The sequence below is a fragment of the Eubalaena glacialis genome, chromosome 14, assembly GCF_028564815.1.
Source record: "Eubalaena glacialis isolate mEubGla1 chromosome 14, mEubGla1.1.hap2.+ XY, whole genome shotgun sequence".
Classification (NCBI taxonomy): Eukaryota; Metazoa; Chordata; class Mammalia; order Artiodactyla; family Balaenidae; genus Eubalaena; species Eubalaena glacialis.
Window position 1 is genome coordinate 92,212,187 of NC_083729.1, and position 21,676 is coordinate 92,233,862.

A 21,676-nucleotide genomic window follows, 5' to 3' on the forward strand; every position below is an offset into this window, starting at 1 on the left:
GCTCGAGCTGGACACGAGGGAACTCAGGCACACACTTTGGGTTTCCTCCCCTTCTTTTAAGAAGTGCTTCCGACGATAACAGAGTAAAAAAGTGTCTGGTTGGGAAAGTAAATAGATACAAGGCAAATAAATAAAAATGCCCAGAAGCAATTACAGAGAGGAAGTGACATTTTTCTAAGTCACTTTTCTGATGGACCGCAGGCCTGCCTCGCCGAGGGTGCCAGGCGAAGGCTTCCGGGAGGGGGGCGGTGGCCGAGCCACAGGGCGTCCTGATAAGAAAATCAAACAAAAAGAGGATGGAAAGCCCACCCGCCGGTCCTTCGATGCCGAAGTTGCTGCCTTGCTCGCCTTTCCCGTCCTCCTATTCGCTCCCCCGGCGCGCAGGGTCGGAGCGGGGCCTCTCCTCCCCTCCCCTCGGCGCCCGGCCCGGCCCCGCGCAGGGTCCCCCGGGCCGGGCTGCGACCCCGGCCAAGCCGGGAGCCGCGAGCCGCGAGCCGCGAGCCCCGCGCCGGTCCCGGCGCCGCCCGAGCCCGGCCGCCGTGCGCGCCCAGGTGGGTCCCGGGCGGCGGGCGCGCGGGCCTGGGCGGTCCCGGCGGCGTCACGGGGCGGAGCGGAGGAGGCGGAGGAGGAAGGGCGCGCGGCGGGCGCTGCCGGGAGGGGCGGGGGTGCCGCGGCGGGAGCGGAGGCCGGAGCAGAGCGGGCCGGCGGGCGCGGGGCTCGGCGGCGGGGGTCGGCCGGGCCCGCGGGGTCCGCCCGGGCCTGAGCGTCCGCCGAGCGGCGGGAGGAGCGAGGGGCGCAGACAAAGAGCGGCGCCTGGGCGGGCGCTGCGCGGCCGCCGCCCGGGACCCGCGCCGCTGCCCCGGCCTCGGCGGGCGGCGCGCGAGGTAAGCGGGGCCCGGGCGGGGACGGGGGACCGGGGACCGGGACCGGGGCCGGGGCCGGGGCGGGGGCCGCCAACTTGGGCCGCTCTCGGAGTTGCGGCGCCGCGGGGCTGGCGGGGCGGGGCGCGCCGGGGCCGGGGGCCGGGTCCCCTCGCGGCCTGGCCCCGCGGCTGCCGGCACCTCCGGCTCTTCCCCTCCCCGGGCCGGGCGGGCTGGGCGGGCCTGCGCGGCGGTCCCGGGACTGGGCCCGCGCGGGGGCGCGGAGCGGGGGCCGGGCGCGCCCCCGGGGAGGACCGCGCGGATCGCAGGCTCCGCTCAGGACGCGGGAGGCGAGCGCGGCCCGCGGAACTTCTGTGGGTCGCGACTGTTTGCGAACCCGCGTGGAGCTGCTGTCACTTGGCGTCCGGGAGGGTCTCCGGGCCCGGCGCTTTGTGCCGGGGCCGGGCTCCGTATCCTGCCCGAGATACCGGCCCCGGAAACAAAGTTTCTCACGATCGCGCTGCCCTGGGCTTATTCTGGGCGATCGAACCACCCAGCGGTTCTGGAAGAATTCGGTGTGTGACTTGAGGGCGTAGACGGTAACTCCCTGGTGAGCGCAGTCGGCGTGGAGTGTGCGGGGGGTGTGATTGCAAAACGCTTTCGTTTGTGGACCGTGGAGATCGCCCTGGAAGGGCTGCGCGGGTGCCCGGGGGTTCCGGACTCACTGGCGTCTCTACAGCGCGGGGGACAAAGCAGGAGCGGGCGCGGGTCGGCCTCTGGCACCCAGGACAGGTCAGGTCGGCAGTGTCCCCTGTATCTGGCTTTGTTTATTTTGCCAACAGGTTTAAGGCTGAACCTGGCAAGTTTGCGTCTGCACAACGGGATGAGCAGGCCGCAGCGCTGGGCCCGCGCAGGCCCACCCTTTCCTTTGACCCCAAAGAAACTGCACCCTGCGAGGCCACCCGGTGTGGCTTGCGGGTCCCACAGGTAGGGGAGTCCTTGCCTGGTCCCGGCCCAGTGCGGCTTTCTCCTGGGCTTCGCCAAAGGGATTTTGGTAGGAATGAGAGTTATTCAGGGTGTGTTTCATCCCACTGCATTTGATATCGTAAGCAACAGGGCTTTGCAAGGCTTAAAACGACTGAAAATGAAATTAATCTGGGCTGCTTTAACTTATCAAAGCAGATCTAAACTTTGCTTCTGAACACTCCCTTAATTCACTTACCCAGTGGCCCTAGATAAACGGGTAAATTAATGACAGCATTCAGGCATGGGTGGTGGGGTTGTATAAAGAGGGTGGCAGCCAGTGAACATGAGCAGATCAAGTGGGCCTAACCAGGAGACTGAGCTGTCAATGTAGGTTTTTAGGTGTTTGGAACAGGGGTTTCCCCAGATGTGGGTGTTAACCATGTTTCTGAATTAGTGACCACGAGGGAAAATCCTACTTTGATGTTTCTCTTCTCCAGGTTGGTTAGATGTAGTTGTTTTTTAAAAATTTATTATTATTATTTTTAAATTTATTTAGTTTTGGCTGCGTTGGGTCTTCGTTGCTGTGCGTGGGCTTCCTCTAGTTGCGGTGAGCGGGGGCTTCTCTTGTTGTGGAGCGCGGGCTCAGTAGTTGTGGCTCACGAGCTCTAGAGCACAGGCTCAGTAGTTGTGGTGCACGGGCTTAGTTGCTCCGTGGCATGTGGGATCCTCCCGGGCCAGGGCTCGAACCCGTGTCCCCTGCATTGGCAGGTGGATTCTTAACCACTGCACCACCAGGGAAGCCCTAGAAGTAGTTTTGAAGAAAGTGGTCGGATCTTAGTGGTCCTCTGGCTGCAGCTAGTTGAGGCTGAAATTGGGAACTTAAAGCAGCTGTAAGCTGGTAGTAACCTAGAGGCCTCACCTGGGCCCCGGGCTTCTCAGCTGCTACCTAAATACTCAGCAGGATTGATCCTGGGCCATGGGATGAAATTGGGTGGTAAATTGCCATCCGGAGGATAGGCTGACCCGTCCCCTTCGCTCCCCATTTAAGATGGGGCCTGATTAAGGTGATTGCAAGTAGCTGTGCTCATTTGTCAGGCTTTGAGGTTTTCTTTATTACATGCCCTATACTTCAGTTCTCTTCATCCCTCATCTCTTTGAAGCTGCCATTATTTCCCAGCCTCTGTTAAAATATTTGCATTGGGGGATTATTGAGGTTTTCCAACAAACAGATCATATGTACACAATATTTGAGAAATGCGTTATCATCCACTGTAAACACACCCGAAATCTTTCTTGTGTGTATACAAACTGGATAACCTTTTAAAATACCCTGAAGTCTTCTCCATTGCCCAGAATGACCTGGAGCTTTTTCCTTGGTCACTTCATTAGCATCGGCTGGATGAGGCTGTGTTACACATGTTTCTCCGGGATACTCATGCTTGTAACTGCCCAGAATGGCCTGCAGTGAACCAGGGGAGAGGGCTGGGGACATGCTTCCTCTATATGAAGAATCAAGGGGAAGATTGCTCGCTAGAACTGCAGGGTAGGGTGGTGGACCATGTTTGGAAATCTAGTAAGCTAACTTTTTTCACAGATGAACTGGAAACTCCCCACAACTCAAACCCGAGGCTTACGAGATGAGTTTTCCCATCCAGATGAGTTGCAAATGTCCCTTCCAAAATGTTTCTCTTTCCTAAAATGAGTGATGGAAACCCTTTGTGGCGTGTTTTCAAAGGCTAAAAATGACATCGTGATGATACTGTTAAATGCTTGAGTTAAGGCAGTTTAGAAGGAGGTCAAGAGAGCCATTTAACGGTTTCAAAAGTATGGAGCTAAAGTAAAGATAGTTTCTTGTTTCTTTAGGCCATTTTAGTAACACGGTTTTAAAAATTAGACTGTTTTTTTCTTTTCCTGCATTTCACTTTGAATGGTTCCCAAAGTGTGTCAATTTCTGAAGGTATAATCAACATTAACCAGTTATAACTCCCTCCCCCAACACACACACACACATTTGTCACAGTTGGCCCCGTGGTTTGTGTTCATTCCTTGTACACACGGATGCCCAGAGAATACTGATCGAACACGTGAATATTGAGTTCTGAGCCTGTCAGTCATTAAGGCTCTAGGTTCATAAGGTTTTGTTTCCAGCGTGTCCAGGTCCAGACAATGGGAGGATTTGGTCTGGTGGCCTCTCTATTTGGTAAATTCTCTGTCAAACGAATCATTTATAGTCCTGAAGCTAAAATTAATTAAAAAAAAAAAAAAAGCGAGACGAAAAGCAAACCCAGCTATATAACTCCCTGGTGGGTTGCCTAAATATTTTACTTTTCAATAGGTTGTCTGTCCAGGTTAACCTGAACTGGAAACTCTGGGCAGAGCATTTGTTATCCTGGCCTGGTAAGCTAGCCATTTAGTGTCCTCTTACCTCTTTTTATACCATTTTTTAATGTTTTTAAGAAAAGAAGCTTCAAGTGCGCTCAGAATCGAAATACTGCAATTTCCTCTTTTGAGAGTTTTGGAAAGTGGGATCGTTTTGCTGGTTGGTAGTTAAATGAAGATCTGAAACGCCCAAGTCAGATAAAAACAACAGGTACTAGTGTTCAAATGGAAAATTATGGTTTACCAATTAGCTTTCCCATCCGCCACCATACTTAGTATCGAAATAACATGGTGACGTGGGCTCCGGCCCTGAGGTCTGTGTGAGGACCCCGGAGCCCAGAGACAGTGGCGGGGTGACAGAGCCCCCTGCCTGCTCAGCAGGAGGAGACGACCCCCAGAGGTGCTGGGCATGGTAGTCCCTGGGAGGCTGCGGGTCTGCCGCAGGTCCTGATGGGCGGAGCATGTGGACCCAGTGGGCCCCTGCCCGGCTGCAGGTGGGAGCAGGGCGGGCAGGTGAGTTCACTCTGGAGGTGACCTCCTGTCCTGATTTCGGTGTCTGAGCCCGTCGGCCTGGACAGTCTCTGCGAGTTGAAGGGCGCTTGTCCCCATTCAGTGTGTGCACGCCTGCTCAGGCTGCCCTCACAGATCCCACAGGCTGAGCGTGAAAAGGAAGCTTATTTCTCGCCCTTCTGGAGGCTGTAAAGTGAGGATCCAGGTGCTGGCAGACTCGGTTCTTGGTGAGCCTCTCTTCCTGCTGTGTCCTCACATGCCCTGCATGTGGGGAGTTCTGGCGTCTGTTCCTCTTCCTAGGAGGACACCAGTCCTGTTGGGTTAGGGCCCCACCCTTCTGACCTCATTGAACTTTAGTTGCTGCCAAGGCTCCTTCTACAGACGCAGGCACGTCGGGGGTGAGGGCTTCAACATGTGAATTCGGGGGACAGTTCAGTTCATAACAGTGCGTCACTCTGTTCAAAACCAGGCTGCTGATTTTAGGGCTTCCTGTGGCTTCTGTCACCCCGATCTGGAATCTGGTGCTTGAGGACATCTGCGGCGGGGAGGGGAGGGGATGGCAGCTCAGTGTTCATCACGCAGCCTCCACACGCGGGGAAGGCGGCCGCTGGGATCCAGATGCTTCAGGCTTTGAGGAGAACCATTAGGAGAGAGAACTAGCCCTGACCATTTCCGTTTGTGGACGCTTGCCCTCAGCCGGTGTTGGCTCAGCTGCAGCGCGGTTTTTGGATCAGGATCATGATCAACTACGAGATGTACGGAAAGTGCTGGATTTGGTAGGGAAATGAGAGCGTTTCCTGGCCGTGGATGGAGCCTGGGGCCAGGAGCATCGCTGGGGCTGCTGCTGAGACCGTGGATCTGCTGGGAGCCAGCGTCCCCTTGGCGGGTGCGGGCGGGTTTGGTGATGTCCACCCTGATCACTGCCTGTGTTGCTGGCCTGGGCCAGTGTGAGCTGTTCTAGCTGATCACCTGTGTGACTGCAGCTCTCCAGCTGCAAACCTGTTCGTTCATGACTCAGTCGGTCATTCAAGTGAATCACCCGACTTCTCTCCGGTCATTTCCACTGAAAACTCTGAACGTCACAGCTGTCGGCACCACCTCCTGACCTGCCTGCCCTCTCGTTAATGTCCCCAGCATTGACTCACTGTGTCATCCTGGACTCTCCCTTGCCTTCCAAATCCCAATCTTATTAATTTTACCTCCAAAAGATCTCTTACATCTGAGTCCTGCGGTACTTACTTCGCCTCTCGCACTGGCGGAACACCTCTCTCACCATGCCTACCACCCTGCTCACTGCACCCGGGTACTCGAGCCTGGCCGTGGTCCCATCGCTGGCTCTCCACTGCCCTCGGGTCAGTGTCCCCAGTCCTCAGTGTGGCCACCGTGGGCCTGCACCATGGGCTCCTCACTGCTTTCCCAGCCTCTAAATATGCTTCCCCACCCACAGTACACACTGGATGGCTGCCTGCTAGTTGTGATAACGTTTATTGTCAGTTTATTTTTAAAGACTTCTGTACTTTGGGGCCGATTCAGTGTTACCCTTGTAATAACAGCATCACGGCGCAACTGCAGTTTTGTGCCCCGGAACTGTACCTGACCCTTAAGGAAGGAGGAGAGGCTGGTGCCGAAAACGCTGCCTGTGTCTGTTTTAATGCGGAATGTTTCCTGCAAACGCCCCTTGAAGAGATTGTCAGGAGCCGTGCTGTCCCATTGAAATATAATGCGAGCCACAGATGGGGTTTTAACTGTCTAGTAGCCACATTAAAGATGTAAAAAGAAACAAGTGAAACTAATTTTCACAATCTGTTCTTTTACCTGGTAGAGCCAAAGTATTTTTATTTCCACGTGTTCAACATAAAACATTATTAATGTGATGATTCACATTCTTCTATTTGTGTGAAGTCTTTGAAAGCCAGCACGTGTTCTCCGTTCGTGGCATACCTCTTCCCTCGCAACATTTGGGTGTTCAGTGGCCCCATGAGGCTGGTGGCTGCATGCTGGAGAGCACAGGTCTGTACACATTGATGATGCAAGCTTCATTTAGTCCGTGTTTTCCTAAGTTGAGATAGCTGAAAAGACACAGAGGAAGCCACCTGGGATCATAATAATGGTAATTATTATTCTTTAGTGGGAAAGGTGTAATCTGTAGTTCTGAGGAATACTGTGATACTGCAGGTACTCAAGCAATTTTAGAGTACTCAAACCAGATGTGGCTACCTATAATCAGGATACTTGTATATTTTACAAATGTTTTAAAATGTGTGTAGAATTCTAGAGGTTACGTTACCAATGCAAAATAACTTTTGGGGGATTGTAGTGTTCAGTGTATTTCCGATATATTTAAGTACTTAATTTCTAAGTATAGAACCTAAAAATCGTATTTCTTTAGTGATCACTGGCTTCTTCCCTAACGCACACACACCACACGTTGTAGTGACTGTGCTGACCACGTTACACAAAATACTAGCTCATTGAATGCCTTCAAAAATTGAGTGTGGGGCTTCCCTGGTGGCGCAGTGGTTGAGAATCCGCCTGCCGATGCAGGGGACACGGGTTCGAGCCCTGGTCCGGGAAGATCCCACACGCCGCGGAGCAACTAAGCCCGTGCGCCACAACTACTGAGCCTGCGCTCTAGAGCCCGCGAGCCACAACTACTGAGCCCGCGTGCCACAAATACTGAAGCCCGCGTGCCTAGAGCCCGTGCTCCGCAACAAGAGAAGCCACTGCAATGAGAAGCCCGCGCACCGCAAGGAAGAGTAGCCCCTGCTCACCGCAACTAGAGAAAAGCCCGTGCACAGCAGTGAAGACCCAATGCAGCCAAAGATAATAAATAAATAAAAATAAATAAATTTATATAAAAAAAAACCTGAGTGTGATTTCTTGCTGTGTTTCTCTTTATAGTCGAGGATATAAAGACATAGCAGGTCAGGCTGCCGAAGGTTCCAGAGCTGGTCAGTGGCAGATCTGGAATTCACACTCAGGCTGTCTGACTTCTGAAGCTCTGCTCTAATCCACTAAGCTAGGCCACCATCTCTTCATTAAGGTGTATCTGAAAATGCATAAACAGAGCTGTAAACTTTTATGATGGTGTAAGATTGGAGAAACATAATGGAAAACCATTGATAGGGAGTAGAGCTTGGAGGTTGTTCATTCTGGGAACCTCTTACCAGCCAAGTTATGCTGGAGGCCCTGGACTTTGGAAGGGCATCACGAATAATCACCAGCTGCTCCAGTGGTCCTGGTGGGTGTGCCGCGGAGGGTCACAGAGGCGCACCGGCGAGCATCACCGGCCTTGCTGCTCCTGCCTGCCAGCCCTCCTTTCTGAGTACCACGGGCCAGGGGGCCCCCAAACAGGCACACTCTCCAGCTCAGAGCAGGGCCTCAGCATCCCCTGGAGGGTTCCTTCAAACTCACATGGCTGGACACACACCAGAGGGTCTGCAGGGGGGCCTGAGAATTTGCTTTTCTGATGAGTTCTCAGGTGATTTGGAATTTTGGAAGACTGCTGTTCTAACTTTGTGGGAACTTTGACATCAGCTGCCGTCCTAAGCGAGGCTTGTAGTGCCGGACCATCCTAAACTCGCCCTTCCGTTGTTGGAGAGCCTTGGAAGCACTGGGTAGCCTCCCCTCGGGGCAGATGGAACTGACATACAGTCGAGAGTGTGGTGCTGTTGGGGGGACTTCTGTGTGTTTCCAGGTCGGGAAGGCGGTGGTCTCCGATGGGCTATCACGCGGGCAGGCTCTCTGAATTCACAGGCTTAGATTTGCTGTCCAGCTGCTTCTCTCCATGCAGCCTGTCCCAGGAGGAGGAGCAGCAAAGATTTATTTACTTAAACAAGCTTAATAATTCTCCCAGCGGCGGTGAGGGCGGCCAGCTCGGGAGGAATCTTAGAAGAGGGAGAGATGGGCGTGAGATGCTCAGAGAAGGCGCCAGTGGCTGTCTCATTGGACGAAGCCCATCAGTGTCTGCATCGATCTTCCTTAAAGGATGTGCCTCAGTTTCGTATCCTGTGAGTTCTGGCTGAGCATTTAAGGATGTCTGCAAGTCAACAGATATTTTAATTATGTCACTTGCAAGCCTGGCTACCGAAGAGCAGTTCTGTCTCTTTCCCCCTTTCCAGCTGTGTTCGTTTTAAGGACAGTCCCTTTAAAAGCTTGTGTCCCTGTTTTCAAGTCCGTGTGTGTTGTGGGCAGGGGTGGTGGGGAGATGTCGGGATTGGGGATAAACAGCTCTCTTGTTGCTCTGAGTGATGGGAACTAGCTTGGGGATATGGACGTAGAAACTGCAAGCTGCTGGAGTATTTTTAAGAGACCACGAAATAACGAGGGATTCAGGGAGTTACTTTAGAATCGGTTTCAGGATGTTTGATATAGGTGAATAGTGAATTTTCACCAAACTGCTTTCTTTTTTAAGGAACATATTTAGGAGCAGAATCTGGCAAGACGGATATAAAAGCAGATTTTTCCTTTCTTTTGGTTCTTCCCTCTGTATTTCACATTTGTGTGTGATTCCCCGACCCTGACCATGCAGCTTAAGTCATCTGCCTTCCTTACCTGCACTCGGATGGTTTTCCTTTACGTGTTCAGTTACTGCCTTCTTCGGACTGGCCTGGCTTGTATGTACAAGCTCCCCTCCCTTTATTAAGACGTCTGTGCTGCTTCATTTCCCTTCTTAGCGTCTCCGTCGTAGGTCTCTTTCATGTGGTTCAGGAGATAAGACCCAGCGGTGACTATAAAGAAACTGTCCTCTTAAAAACGGGGGAAGGACAACAGACCCTCTGCTGTTGTCATTTTCATTTTGAAGGGTGCCTGGGTGGAACTGAGGCTCCGTTGAGGGTCGTAGATGAGGGCTCCGGTGTGTAATTGTTGCTGCTTGAACTTGACTGTGCCTTGCACCTGGCGAGCTCAGCCCCGGGAGGGAAGGCTGCCCTGCCTTCTGGAAGTAGGAGATCCTCTTTTCCGTAATGTCTCAGGTCGGAGAGAGTTGTTACAGTCAAAGGCAGAAAATGTTTTTCAACATGCTGCATACCTGAAAATTCCCATTCGTTTTTGAATTTTCCTAGCTGGTAGATTTGGGTTAAGAAATAAAAGCAATTCACTTTTGCAAATACAAGAGGATACCTTTTCAGGTGTTAATATTAAAAAAAGAAACTTGATGGGACTTCCCTGGTGGTCCAGTGGTTAAGACTGCGCTCCCAATGCAGGGGGCATGGGTTTGATCCCTGGTTGGGGAACTAAGATCCTGCATGCTGCAGTGCGGCCAAAATAAATAAGTAAACAAATAATTAAGAAAAAAAAAAGGAACTTGAGACTTGGTCCTCTACTCTTGTATGTAAATTAGTGGTTCTCAACCAGGGGTGGCTCTGCCCCTCTGGACAATTGATGGTGTCTGAGGACATTTTCCAGTTGTCAAGACTGGAGAGTGGTCCTGGTATCCAGTGGGCAAAGACCAGGGATGCTACCCAGCATCCCACAATGCACCAGACTGTCCCCACATCAGAGGGTTAACTGGTCTGAAAAGTCAGTGTTTCAGCAGCCTTGTTATGAGCGACTGCTCTTACACTTTGCTTAAACCTTTCAATTAATGGCCCATGTATTCTTTCACACAGTTGCCCTCTTGGAGATCATTTTTTTCCCTGCAGTTTTATAAACATGAAAAGTAATACCTATTTAGAAAGCTAAACAGTATTTATACACCTCTACAGTTAAGTATATAAAGGAGAAACTTTAATATAACTGAGTTAACCATGGTTTATCTGTAATATTGTTGGTGGTAAAGTATGGCATGCATTGTTTTTTAAATTTTCTACTTCTGCCTCTTTGGACCATATAAATTTGAAATGCTGATTTTGTAGGAAGCATTATGAAATCTGGCTGAACCGTGGTGACAACACATTCCCTTTAGAATGTCCACAAACAGGGAAGTAATGGGGTCCCTTATCAATTGCTTTTAATAGGTAGTTGATTTTCAGAGTTTGGTTTAATCAAAGACCTCTGTTTACTTAGCTCAGAATCCTTACAATTGGTGATTGTTTATAGAAAAAAAAAACTGTTTTTGTTGTTACTAAAGTTTATAAGATCCTAGGTTCAGCCTGCTAATCTTTGAGCTGGTCGTATCTGTTAGCTTTTGAATGTTTTATTTCCTTTTTTTATATAGTTCTAAAATAAACTCTTCAGGGGAGAGAGAACCAAAATATCACAAATTAGACCTTATCCAGGGAAGAGGAAAGGGAAAATGATAATTGGGTTGTTAGTCTCTTTCAGCGTCTGGCTCAGTGGCAGAGCTGCCTGTTAGCTGGCCTGGATTGTCATGTTCTGTCTGCACTTCTTTTTCTTTATAAGCAGGCTCTGACTTGATAAAGTCAGAGAAGCCTAGAAATTGAGAGGGCTGCCGGTTAGAAGTTTCCTTGGCTTAATCTAGATCTGTTTTCTGTAAATCATTTCCTGTTGTATTGCTCTTCCCTTTTACTTGGTCACTTCTTGTATCTCCTCTCTTCCTGTTCTGTTGCTAGGATAAACACAGAATCAGCACTCTGGACATTTTTGAACTTTTCTCGGTGGAGATGGTTAAAAGTACAGTCAGTCTTTTTTTTCCTTAACCTCCCATCCTCGTGGGCACTGAGAAAGACCTAGGAAAGATGAATAGTAACTCTCTGGACAGACTTGGAGATTCTGCAGTTGTGTGCTGCATAACATTGTGTGTGTCTAATTGTTCTGTGTGTGTCATTGTATCATTTGATCCTGACACATCGGTGGAGGAGCAAGTACTGTGACTTGGCCACTGCGGAGAGAAGGAAAGTGAGGGTCACAGGGTCAGGGACTGGCCACAGGGGTCCTGCTGTCAGGTCATGCCCCGGATCTGGAGCTGCGGACGCAGGGCTTCCTCAGGGCTTTGTGTTTATGGTATTGAAATCCCCTCTTCCCTCAAAATAAAACGTTTGCCGAGACGGGAATAAAGACACAGACCTACTAGAGAATGGACTTGAGGATATGGGGAGGGGGAGGGGTGAGATGTGACAGGGTGAGAGAGTGTCATGGACATATATACACTACCAAATGTAAAATAGATAGCTAGTGGGAAGCAGCCGCATAGCACAGGGAGATCAGCTGGGTGCTTTGTGACCACCTAGAGGGGTGGGATGGGGAGGGTGGGAGGGAGGGAGATGCAAGAGGGAAGAGATATGGGAACATATGTATATGTATAACTGATTCACTTTGTTATAAAGCAGAAACTAACACACCATTGTAAAGCAATTATACTTCAATAAAGATGTTAAAAAACAAACAAACAAACAAACAAAAAAACGTTTGCCAGCATGCAGTAACTTCCTGCCTTTTCATTATGCTAGGGGCTGGCTTCAAGCAGCCTCATCCTGAACTTCAGTAATAGCTGGTCTAAATGTGAACTCGAGACGTCTGGTTTCCTGTGAGCAGCGAGGGTGTGCGTGCTCCTTTCCCCCTGCTGCTAGTTTGGCCCAAGCTGCCCGGCTCGCTTCTAACGCCTCTCCACCTCCGTCTCATCTTCTGCGAAGCAGGGGCTTAACGCTGACGTTTTCAGAGACCTTTTGTGGCTCTGCCTTCCCTGTTTAGAAATTGCAGCTGTGCAGTTCCTTATTCGAGCAGGGTCTTCAAAGCAGAGTGGGCTGAACCAGCCTGCGTGTGGTAAACTGAGGCTGCTTGGTCCCTTTTTGTGAATCTGGCTGGAGGACCGAAGGGCACGTGTGCGGGGACAGAGCACAAGCTGCCTTCTCCATCCCGATCTGACCCACAGATCAGACTGCCGGACTAGTTTGCTGTCCCTGAATTGTCACCCAGTGAATACTTTAGAGTGCCGGCTACAGCAGAAGCACCGTGCTAGGAGCTATGGACATACGAAGGTGGACCACACAAAGCCCTGCCCTCAGGGAGCTTGTGAACCAGCCCAGAGTGATTTTGCAGGTTCACGATCGACTCTCATCTCAGTGTACAAAATGAGTGCCCGTGCATCTCTGTGGGGTCCTGTGGGTGGTGCAGGGAAGACCCATGGAAAGTCCTCAAGGCCAGGGAGAATTCATTTCAGATATTCTCGGGAGAGTCAGGCAGCCCTGAGACCGTGGAGTGTCCGCTGAGCAGGGATGGTCCCAGTTGCCACTGGTAAAGCTCTGTGGCCACTGCAGCCGGGGCCGGCACCCTGTCCTCCCCTGACACCATCCTCCCTTCCCGGGACGGCGCTGTCTTCCAGGGCCTGCGTGAGGCCACGCTGTCAGTTTGCTTAGGATGAACATGTGGTTTTGGGGTCAACTACTCCGTAATTTTCAGATTATATAAACTCTGCTTACATGTGATTTATTTGCCTACGACTTTTAGCTCTTAAAAAGAAAAAGAACAAAACTACTTATTGCTGCTTTTAATGGAATGCCGGTGTCAGGAAGCCCACTGATACTTCTAATTCCTTTTTTTTTCTAATTGATGACGGTATAAGTGCATTATGCCGTTACATTTTAATCTAGAAAAGGTTTATTTAGTCAGATTACTGCTTCGCCTGGATTGGTGATGAATATTGTAAATCTGTCCTGTTCAGGCATTTTGCAGGTTTGTTTTTTATCCTGATTGTCGAGTTCGAAGTGTTTCCTTTGAAATGTGAACTATTTGTTCGCTCCATTATAGATGTTATTTTTTGTATTTTTTCAAATGCAGTGTTTCAGGTCGTTGACCACGGCTTCATCTAGTTCCCAGATCATTGTGTCCTTTTAACAGCAAGTCGGTGGACCAGTTTCTGTGTTTCTGTTTAGCATCTGGAAATAATTTAATCCTGGCATTCAAAACAATTCAAATCATAATTAGTGATTTGTCCTCTGTTTCACACTGAACTAGTTTACAGTTCCTCCTTTAACTTTTGATGACATGGGTTAGTGTAAAATAGTTTTTGTGATACATTGTAATTAATTTGTGATACACTGTAATTAATGCTTAGTGTTTAAGTGAAACTTAATTTGAGAATAACGAGAATTTAATTTGAAGTATGAGTTTTGTGTTGGCCGTTTTAAAGATTGATTGGAATACATTGATTCCTGGCTCTCAGGGACCTTAATAGGAGAGAATTTAATGCATGCTAAATAAGTCTTTTTTGGGTCTCATTCAAGGAAGCAAGATTTTTGTTGTCGTTTACAGACTCGTGTAGACTGTTATTTTATGTATGTAAGTACAGGTCATGTGTTCTCTGAAGAACAGCAAAAATTGTTCTGTTTCAACCAAGTAAATAACCTTATACTGTTGTGTTGAGCTAATCAATAAATGTGTTTATCTCCTTTTGTTGAGTACAGTTGTTACTAATTTTTCCAAAGTACACTTTGTAATTGTTGAAAGGCGTTCATGTTATGCTTTGCATATATGGATTTATGTGTAGTATGTATAGTACATATATATTTTAAAATGAACCTTTAATTTTAGAAAAGTCTTAGATTTATAGAAAAGTTCCAAAGAGAGTACAGAGTTGCCATACCCAGCATCCAGTTTCCACTGTTGTTAACATCTTCCGTTACTCTGGTACATTGGCCACAGCTCATGAACCAAGACTGGTACTTTCTTGTTAACTGAAGTCCATACTTTTTTGGATTTTCTTACTTTTTCCCCAATGGTCTTTTCTGCCCCAGGATCCCATTCCTGGAAACTGCATTCCATTTACTCATGGTCTCCTGAGGCTCCTCTTGGTTGTGACAGTTTCTAGACTTTCCTCCTTCTGACGATATTTTCAGTGTTGAGGAGGACCAATCAAGTGTTTTGTGGAATGTTCCTCTGTTGGGATCTGTGTGGTGTTTCTCTCGTGATTAGGCTGGATTACAGGTTTGGGGGAGAAGACCACAGAGGGAGAGCATCATTTTCATCGCATCCTATCAAGGGTGCATGATATCAACGTGGCTTGTCCCCGCTAACCTTGACTTCCTGGCCGAGGTCGGCTCTGCCAGGCTGTCCACTGCGGGCCCACTGGGGAGTGACCCAGGGCTCCTCTCTTTGCACTGCAGTCTTGGAAGGAAGCCCAATGCCCTCAGAGGTCCAGTGGAGGGAAATGGAGTCACAGCCGTGAACCCTGCCCTGCAAAGGTCAGTCTGGGCCAGAGGAGGGCGGTCCTCAGTGCCAGGCTTGTCTGAAATGGTTCCGTCATGTGTGTGTGTGAGTGAGAGCAGGTGAGTGTGTGCACGTGTGACGATGGGAGTGTCCGTGGACTTTGTCCAATTTGGGCAAATAAAAACCAGCAGCAGATCTTCCTGGTTTTGGCACAGGCCCGACGCTTCACGCTCTGAGATGGCCATCCTGTGCTCAGGCAGACCCGGTGAAGGGGGGGGCGGAGGTCCTGCTGCAGTCCCAGCCCAGGGAAGGTGCGCTGCATCTGTGGACACAGCCGCTCTGGCGGCCCTTACCAGCTGCCCAGGTGCCCTGATGCGGCTCCAGGTGTGCGTGCTAGCAGATTTGGGCTGCGGGGAGTGGGCTCAGGAGCTGGCCTGGGGAGGGGATGGCGTGGGGCTTTCCTCCAGCGGCTGATCAGGCGGAAGAGGGGTTGGCCTTTCTCTGGGGTGCAGAGAGGGTCAGGGTTAATAGGGCCAGTAACCTATTTCGCTTTCCTGTTTGTACCTCCCCTGTGTCCCGCCACTGACGGTATGCTTTGAGGATGGAGGTGGAAGGCCCCCTGTGGGGATACTACTTACCGTTCCGCCCTCCCCAGAGCTACGTACATTAGAGAGAATCAGTTACGTTCATTCGCGTTCATAGAACTTGTATTAGTGCATTTTGTTTATTAAAATTAACTGCATATAAACATCTACAGTGACTTTTTTGAATATTATTTTCTTTAAATCCATGCCTCCGTGTTAAAGTATAATTTATGATTTCTATTTTGACCTGTAGTTTCTGATAATTGTTAAAAAATCTTTCACTGAATTTTTTGTTTTGACTGGGGTTGTTTATGTGAGTTTTGGCGTCTATGTGTAGAAGAATCATGACATGAAAATGAGAACTCCCACTTTGCTGGGAAACGTTTAAGGACAGCATTTTTGGAATTGGCTGGGCTTGGGTTTTCTTTATAGCAAGTCTGCTGGAAGCAGCATTCCATATGTAGAAGCAGGGCTGAACAAGGTGGTCTCTTCAGCTTCCTTCCAGCTTCAAGTTAGAAGAGGGCTTGCTGGAGGCAACGGTAGTGAGTAGGCGGCAGAGCGTCAAACCAGGGGTGTGGGAAGGAGTGGGGGACTGGTCCAGCCCTGGGCTCCCGGGTCGGGCTGTCTCCGCACATCCACACGCGTTCCTGTTACAACAGCACAGGAGCCTGTGCTCTGACGGGTCCTCCCTGGGGCCCCGCCAGAGTCTGGAATCTAGGGATTTGTTGAATCTGCCCTGGTTCATGACATCATGGGAAGTTCTGAGTGGTTCCCCAAAGGCGGTTCTTATTCCGGGGGCCCTGTGGGGAGAGGATGGACTTCAGGGGGTCCGTGGCCTTGGGGTGAAAAACTTACATTTTTGTCTTCACTAGCTATTAACTAGTGTTTCCTTCCATTGTGAAAGTAGGGAGCAAAACTCATGACGTTCACGGCCATCAGAGAAACGAGCGGGGCTTTTGTATCATCCCATCGTGGTGGCTGCAGATGGTTGGGATTTGGGCTACTCTCATCTTCCTTTGAAATTACGGGGGTTATTAGACCTGCCATACCCTCTTGGTTAGCGTATTCCTAAAGAAGCACATGTACATCTCAAATTCTTTTTTTAAATCATACTTTAGTAACTGTCTTCTCATGCAACTGCATAAAATGAAAACCATTTAAAAGCATCCTGAGCGGGAGGCCCTGGGCCTCCCCTTCTGACATGGGGAGGGCATGCACGGCACAGGGCGTGGGCCTGGCAGGTCCGGGTGCTGTCTTGTCTGATGACGGAGCTGCTGGGACCCAGGCCTCGGGCCAGAGATGGTCCACATGGGCGTCACGGAAAGTAATTTAATTTTGTTGCCTCACAGAAGTCTCTCTAGTCATGCGGTGATGACAAAACATCCCCCAAGCGCATAACATACAATCCTTTGTCTGTAAGAAAAACCTAAGAATAATTGTACTTAAATCAGATAGAAGGCCTAGTCATTGTTATTGTAAATTTAATTATTTAAATTGTCATAGTGGGAAAATATCCATTTATTATCTGAAAAAAATGAATGTAAATAGTGTTCTGGGATTTGTGATGATTTGATTGGGTTGGGTTGTAGATTCGGGACTTAGGGGTTTAGAGTAACTTCCAGCGTCAGGAAACTGTCAGGGACTTTTAAAAATCTCTCGCATTAAAGAGTTTGACTTTCTGGTTCTTGCATGTTAACGTCAGAAGGGTCCCTGGAGTTTTTGACCTTGTATTTAACAGAAATACGTTATAAAATAAGAAGTAGCTTGGAAGAAGAGTTGGTGCACGGAGCTGTGATATCAGCTGCGGGGCTGTGTGGAGGACCCTTCCTCAAGAATGAACATGGCGGTAACGACGGCCGACATTTACCTAACGTTTCGTCTGCCCTCCTCTGATAACGTTCTTCACTGTGCCCCTGCAGGCTGCCTCCTCTCCGTGTAAATAGGGAATTTATCCAAGTGCGGTGCTGGTGGCCTTTCTGGAGCGTTTTCACGTGGGTGTGTTGTATTTGCACACGTGTGCGGTGACCCTTGGTGGCAGCTGGCTGGGCGTCTTCACCAGGCAGGTGGGGGGGTGGTGCAGCAGACACCCGCATCCCTAGTGCACCCTCATCCCTAGTGCACCCTCATCCCTTGTGCACCCGCATCCCTAGTGCACCCGCATCCCTTGTGCACCCGCATCCCTAGTGCACCCGCATCCCTTGTGCACCCGCATCCCTAGTGCACCCGCATCCCTTGTGCACCCGCATCCCTAGTGCACCCGCATCCCTAAGGCACCCGCATCCCTAAGGCACCCGCATCCCTAGTGCACTCGCCTGGGCTTGGCGAGCTGTGTGCTCTCAGGGCTGCATCCCCGCGGGAGCTGCCCCGCTGTGCCTGCCAGCTCTCCAGGCTGCCCCTTCCCTGGGAGCAGAATGATCCCGGTCACTTGCTCTGGTCTCCGCAGGTGGGTTTGCAGCACTGCCACGTATGAATCTGAACGTGCAGGCAGAACACACACCTTCCCATATGAGACCTGGCTTTCCGAGACATCTTTTCTGGCACTGCTCTTTTTGTCTTTTTTTGGTGGAGTTTCTTTTAATGATAAAGGCAACCTACTAACTAACTCTTAAAGACTGTATTTAAAAAAGGAAAATGCTTCCTGTCACCTTAACATCCTAAAAGAGAAACTTTTCACGTTTGTCATTAGTCCTTGGAAGTGTATGTGTGACCATTTGTACAGTTTCATATTCTTCTTAATATGAGCATTTTCCCACCTTATTAGTAATCTTGGTGATGTCTTCTTGTTGTTGCCCGATATCCCATAGAGGGACAGCGCCCTCAGTAGTGTAAGCTGCTCCCCGCTGACTTGGTCATTTAAATTCCTGCTCCAGTAGACGAGGTGCCTGTGTGCTCCTTTATATTTCTTTTCTTCTACTGAGCTGTTCCTTGACGTAAGTTCCTCGGCAAGGGGTTGCAGAGTTAAGTGGTATGGATGTCTTTATGGTTCTTGATACGTGTTTCCAAAATCCCCCCTTCTAAAGCGGCCACACCGATTCTCGGTCATGTGCAAGCATCAGTTTCCCCCAGGGTGTGAGGGCCCCTCTGGACAGGCACCTGGAGTCGACGGGTTCCAGAAGGCCTCACCTCAGAGTGACCATGAAACAGGGCCAGTGCCCTCTGACATCAGAGCTCCCTCCCGGTCATCCCAAGGCCAAGCTTGGAGCTTACTTCCTAGCTGGTGACTGTTCTTGAAAGGACTCTTGTGACAGCATCTGGAGTGTCCCCAGCATGTCTTGTCCCTTTGAGGGTGAATTTAGTTTTTGTTAGTAACAGATCATTCTTTGGAGCCTTGTTTGGGGCGTAAAGGGGGTGATGGCGTAGGATTAGCTTGGGTTTGGTCACTGGCCAAGTGAGACAGAGGTAACGGGACCACTCTTGTTTAAACAGTGATCTGATCTCGAAGGACCATGTCAGAGAGAGCGTTGCAAGACGTTTCCAGTACGTTTGCCACGCCTGGAAGAGGTACGTGGGAAGAGTCTCTAGCCGGGTGTGTGCTGTCTGTTGTCCGGTAACAAGCAAAGTGCCCAGGAGAGCCGTGCAAGCTCCAGAGGTGACACAGCCGCATGGTTTGGAGCCGCCGTGTGTGGCAGGCGGTGTGTGTTTCCCAGCGGAGGGTGACTGATGGCATCCAGGCCTGACGGTCCTCCCTGCCCCTCAGCCGGCTGTGCTCCCTGCCAGGCAGGACTCCCTGAAATGACAGCCCTGCTTCTGTGTCGGGTTTCTATGACCAACCCTAGTCGGCTCAAGGCAGAGTAGAGATCACTTTATCGTGTACCCTTTAAAAAGATTTTCAAAGAAAGTGAAGGAATGAAAGGGGGGTAGTGGGGGGGGGAAGGGGAGCACGATGCGGGCAGGGATGGGCAGGGCGCCCGTTCCAGCTGCGGGGTGCTGGGGACCACAGGGAGGGGGTAGACTCCATGGGTTTCTGTCTCCCTCGCCTCCTGGTTTCGATGCTCTTTTGCGCTTGCGCTGCGTCCCCTGGGGGTTTATCCACCAGGCCCCCTTCAGGGTGGTCCGTGCAGAGAAGCCAGGAGTGAGGGTCCCCAGGTGCACAGCCTGGCCGCCTCGCTGGGTCCCCACACCTCCTTTCCTCGGCCTTCCCTCTGCCTGGAGGGCGTGTGGGTTTTTCCCCCAAACCATTTCCATCTGTAGTGAGTCTTAGATTCATGAGCCAATATTTTTAAAAGTGTTCAAATTAGTTTAATAACTGACTGGAGCCTTCCTGCTGCGTTTTCCTGCTGTGCCGAGAGTGTTGGTCAGAGTTGGGAGTGGAGAGAAGGCTGGCGTGGGTACCTCGTCCAAGAGGACCTGGCACCTCGAGTACAGCGGCGCTCGCCCGCCCAGGTGCGTGGCATCTGTGCCGGAAGCCCCCCAGGTCAGGACACACGTGGGCCCTGGTGTTCCCCTCCCTCTGCAGAGGCAGGACCTACGCTGACCAGGAGGCCTCCTTACCCCTCCATCTGTTCCCCTGGGTGAACATTTTAATTTCATTTTTGTCACATGCGTCATCCACGTTGAAGCGAGTGTCATTTGCTGTGAACTTACTACCTCTAGGGATGATACCTAAATCGCCTGCTGTGATGTCCAGTAAAAGTAACAGTAAGTGACCTTGCAGGCTTTCACTTCCCTGGGTCAGCCTTGTTTCAACAGTACCCTATTTTGTGAAAGGTATTCTTTATAAATGTTGTATTTTGGCGTACTGATGTTAGATAGAATCACGTATTTAGGATGTCTATTTCTGTTCATGGTGTTGTTAAAAAATAAAATTCGGGGCTTCCCTGGTGGCGCAGTGGTTGAGAATCTGCCTGTCAATGCAGGGGACACGGGTTCGAGCCCTGGTCTGGGAAGATCCCACATGCCGCGGAGCAGCTAGGCCCGTGAGCCACGATTACTGAGCCTGCGCGTCTGGAGCCTGTGCTCCGCAACAAGAGAGGCCGCGACAGTGAGAGGCCCGCGCACCGCGATGAAGAGTGGCCCCCGCTCGCCGCAACTAGAGAAAGCCCTCGCACAGAAACGAAGACCCAACACAGCCATAAATAAATAAAATAAATAAATTAAATAAATAAATAAATAAATAAATAGTCCGTGGTGGAAGATGGGCTCGCCTACGTGCCCTGCTGCCTCTATTAAAAAAAATAAATAAATAAAATTCACCTGAGTAAGTGTTAGAGATCTTACTGGCTTTATTCAGCGTTCATGAATCGGGCAGCGTCCCATCTGCAGGTAGAGAGGAGCCCCGAGGAGCTGGACAGATGCAGGACTTTCATCGTCAGAAGGGAGCAGGGACAAGGAAGTGACGCTGCCCAGAGCGGGTTGGTTATTACAGGGTCACTTTCCTGTAGGGGACGGGTGGCAGGAGTCTACCAGGCAGCTGACCGGTGCTGGTCAGGCGGTTCCTGACCCACTGGGTTAAGATTCCGTTTCTGGGAGAGCGGAAACGGTAATGAGGTCTCAGTTTGGTGACGTGGGGTTACAAGAGGTGACTCCACTTGGGGGCCGTGGTCTTGCTTTTAGCAGTGTAGAGCAGGGGTTGGCAGACTCTGGCCTGGGGGCCAGACCCGCTCCCAGCCTGGTCTTGTGAGTAGTCTTATTAGAACGTGGCCTGTGTTTGTCTTCCCGGTACGGGGCAGAGCGGAGTCATTGCAGCAGAAACTGGCTCGCAAAGCCTGAGATATTTATCTGGCCCTTTTCCAGGAGAAGTCCGCCCGCCCTGGTGTGCAGGGACGCACGGGGGTGAAGTCGGGGGTCCTCGCTCTGTCACTCTGCTGGCGGGAGCTCGGCGCCTTTTTCTGTGCTAAGAGGCTGGGATGCTCGTCACTAGGGGGGCGTTGGGGTGAATCCACCCCACAGACCCAGCGCACCGTACACACTGCGTGCGCATCAGCTCCTTCTCCGCGTGGTCACGCACACCCTCCCATCCTGGTAGCCGCTTTCTTTCTACCTGTAAAAATCTGAGATGCAAAGACGGTTTCAGTCCCTGAATTTTCAGAAATGAAGGCATTTAAAACAGCGCTACTCACTAGAACTGTAATATAAGCCACAAATGTGAGCTAAATAGGGAACTTTAAATTTCCTCGTAATCCCAATAAGAAAGCAGAAAGAGAGATGAAATTAATTTTAGTAATGTGTGTATACAGCCCAATATCATTCCAACTTATAAAAAATAACCAATGGGATATGTGATTTTTATTTTTTATTTTTAGTCCTTTTCTTATTTATTTATTTTTGGCTGTGTCGGGTCTTCGTTGCTGCACGTGGGCTTTCTCTAGTTGCGGCGAGCGGGGGCTACTCTTC

At 50.4% G+C, this 21,676-nt stretch overlaps 1 protein-coding gene across 2 annotated transcripts in view; it reads left to right on the top strand.

Annotated features, from left to right (window-relative positions):
- Positions 1-701: 701 nt before the first annotated feature.
- NCK2 (NCK adaptor protein 2) overlaps positions 702-21,676 on the top strand; it is a 132,821-nt gene continuing 111,846 nt past the window's right edge. For both annotated transcript variants that reach the window (XM_061211280.1, XM_061211281.1), the window contains exon 1: positions 702-884. The gene's annotated coding sequence lies outside the window, so the exon portion shown is untranslated. The remainder of the gene's footprint in view (positions 885-21,676) is intronic.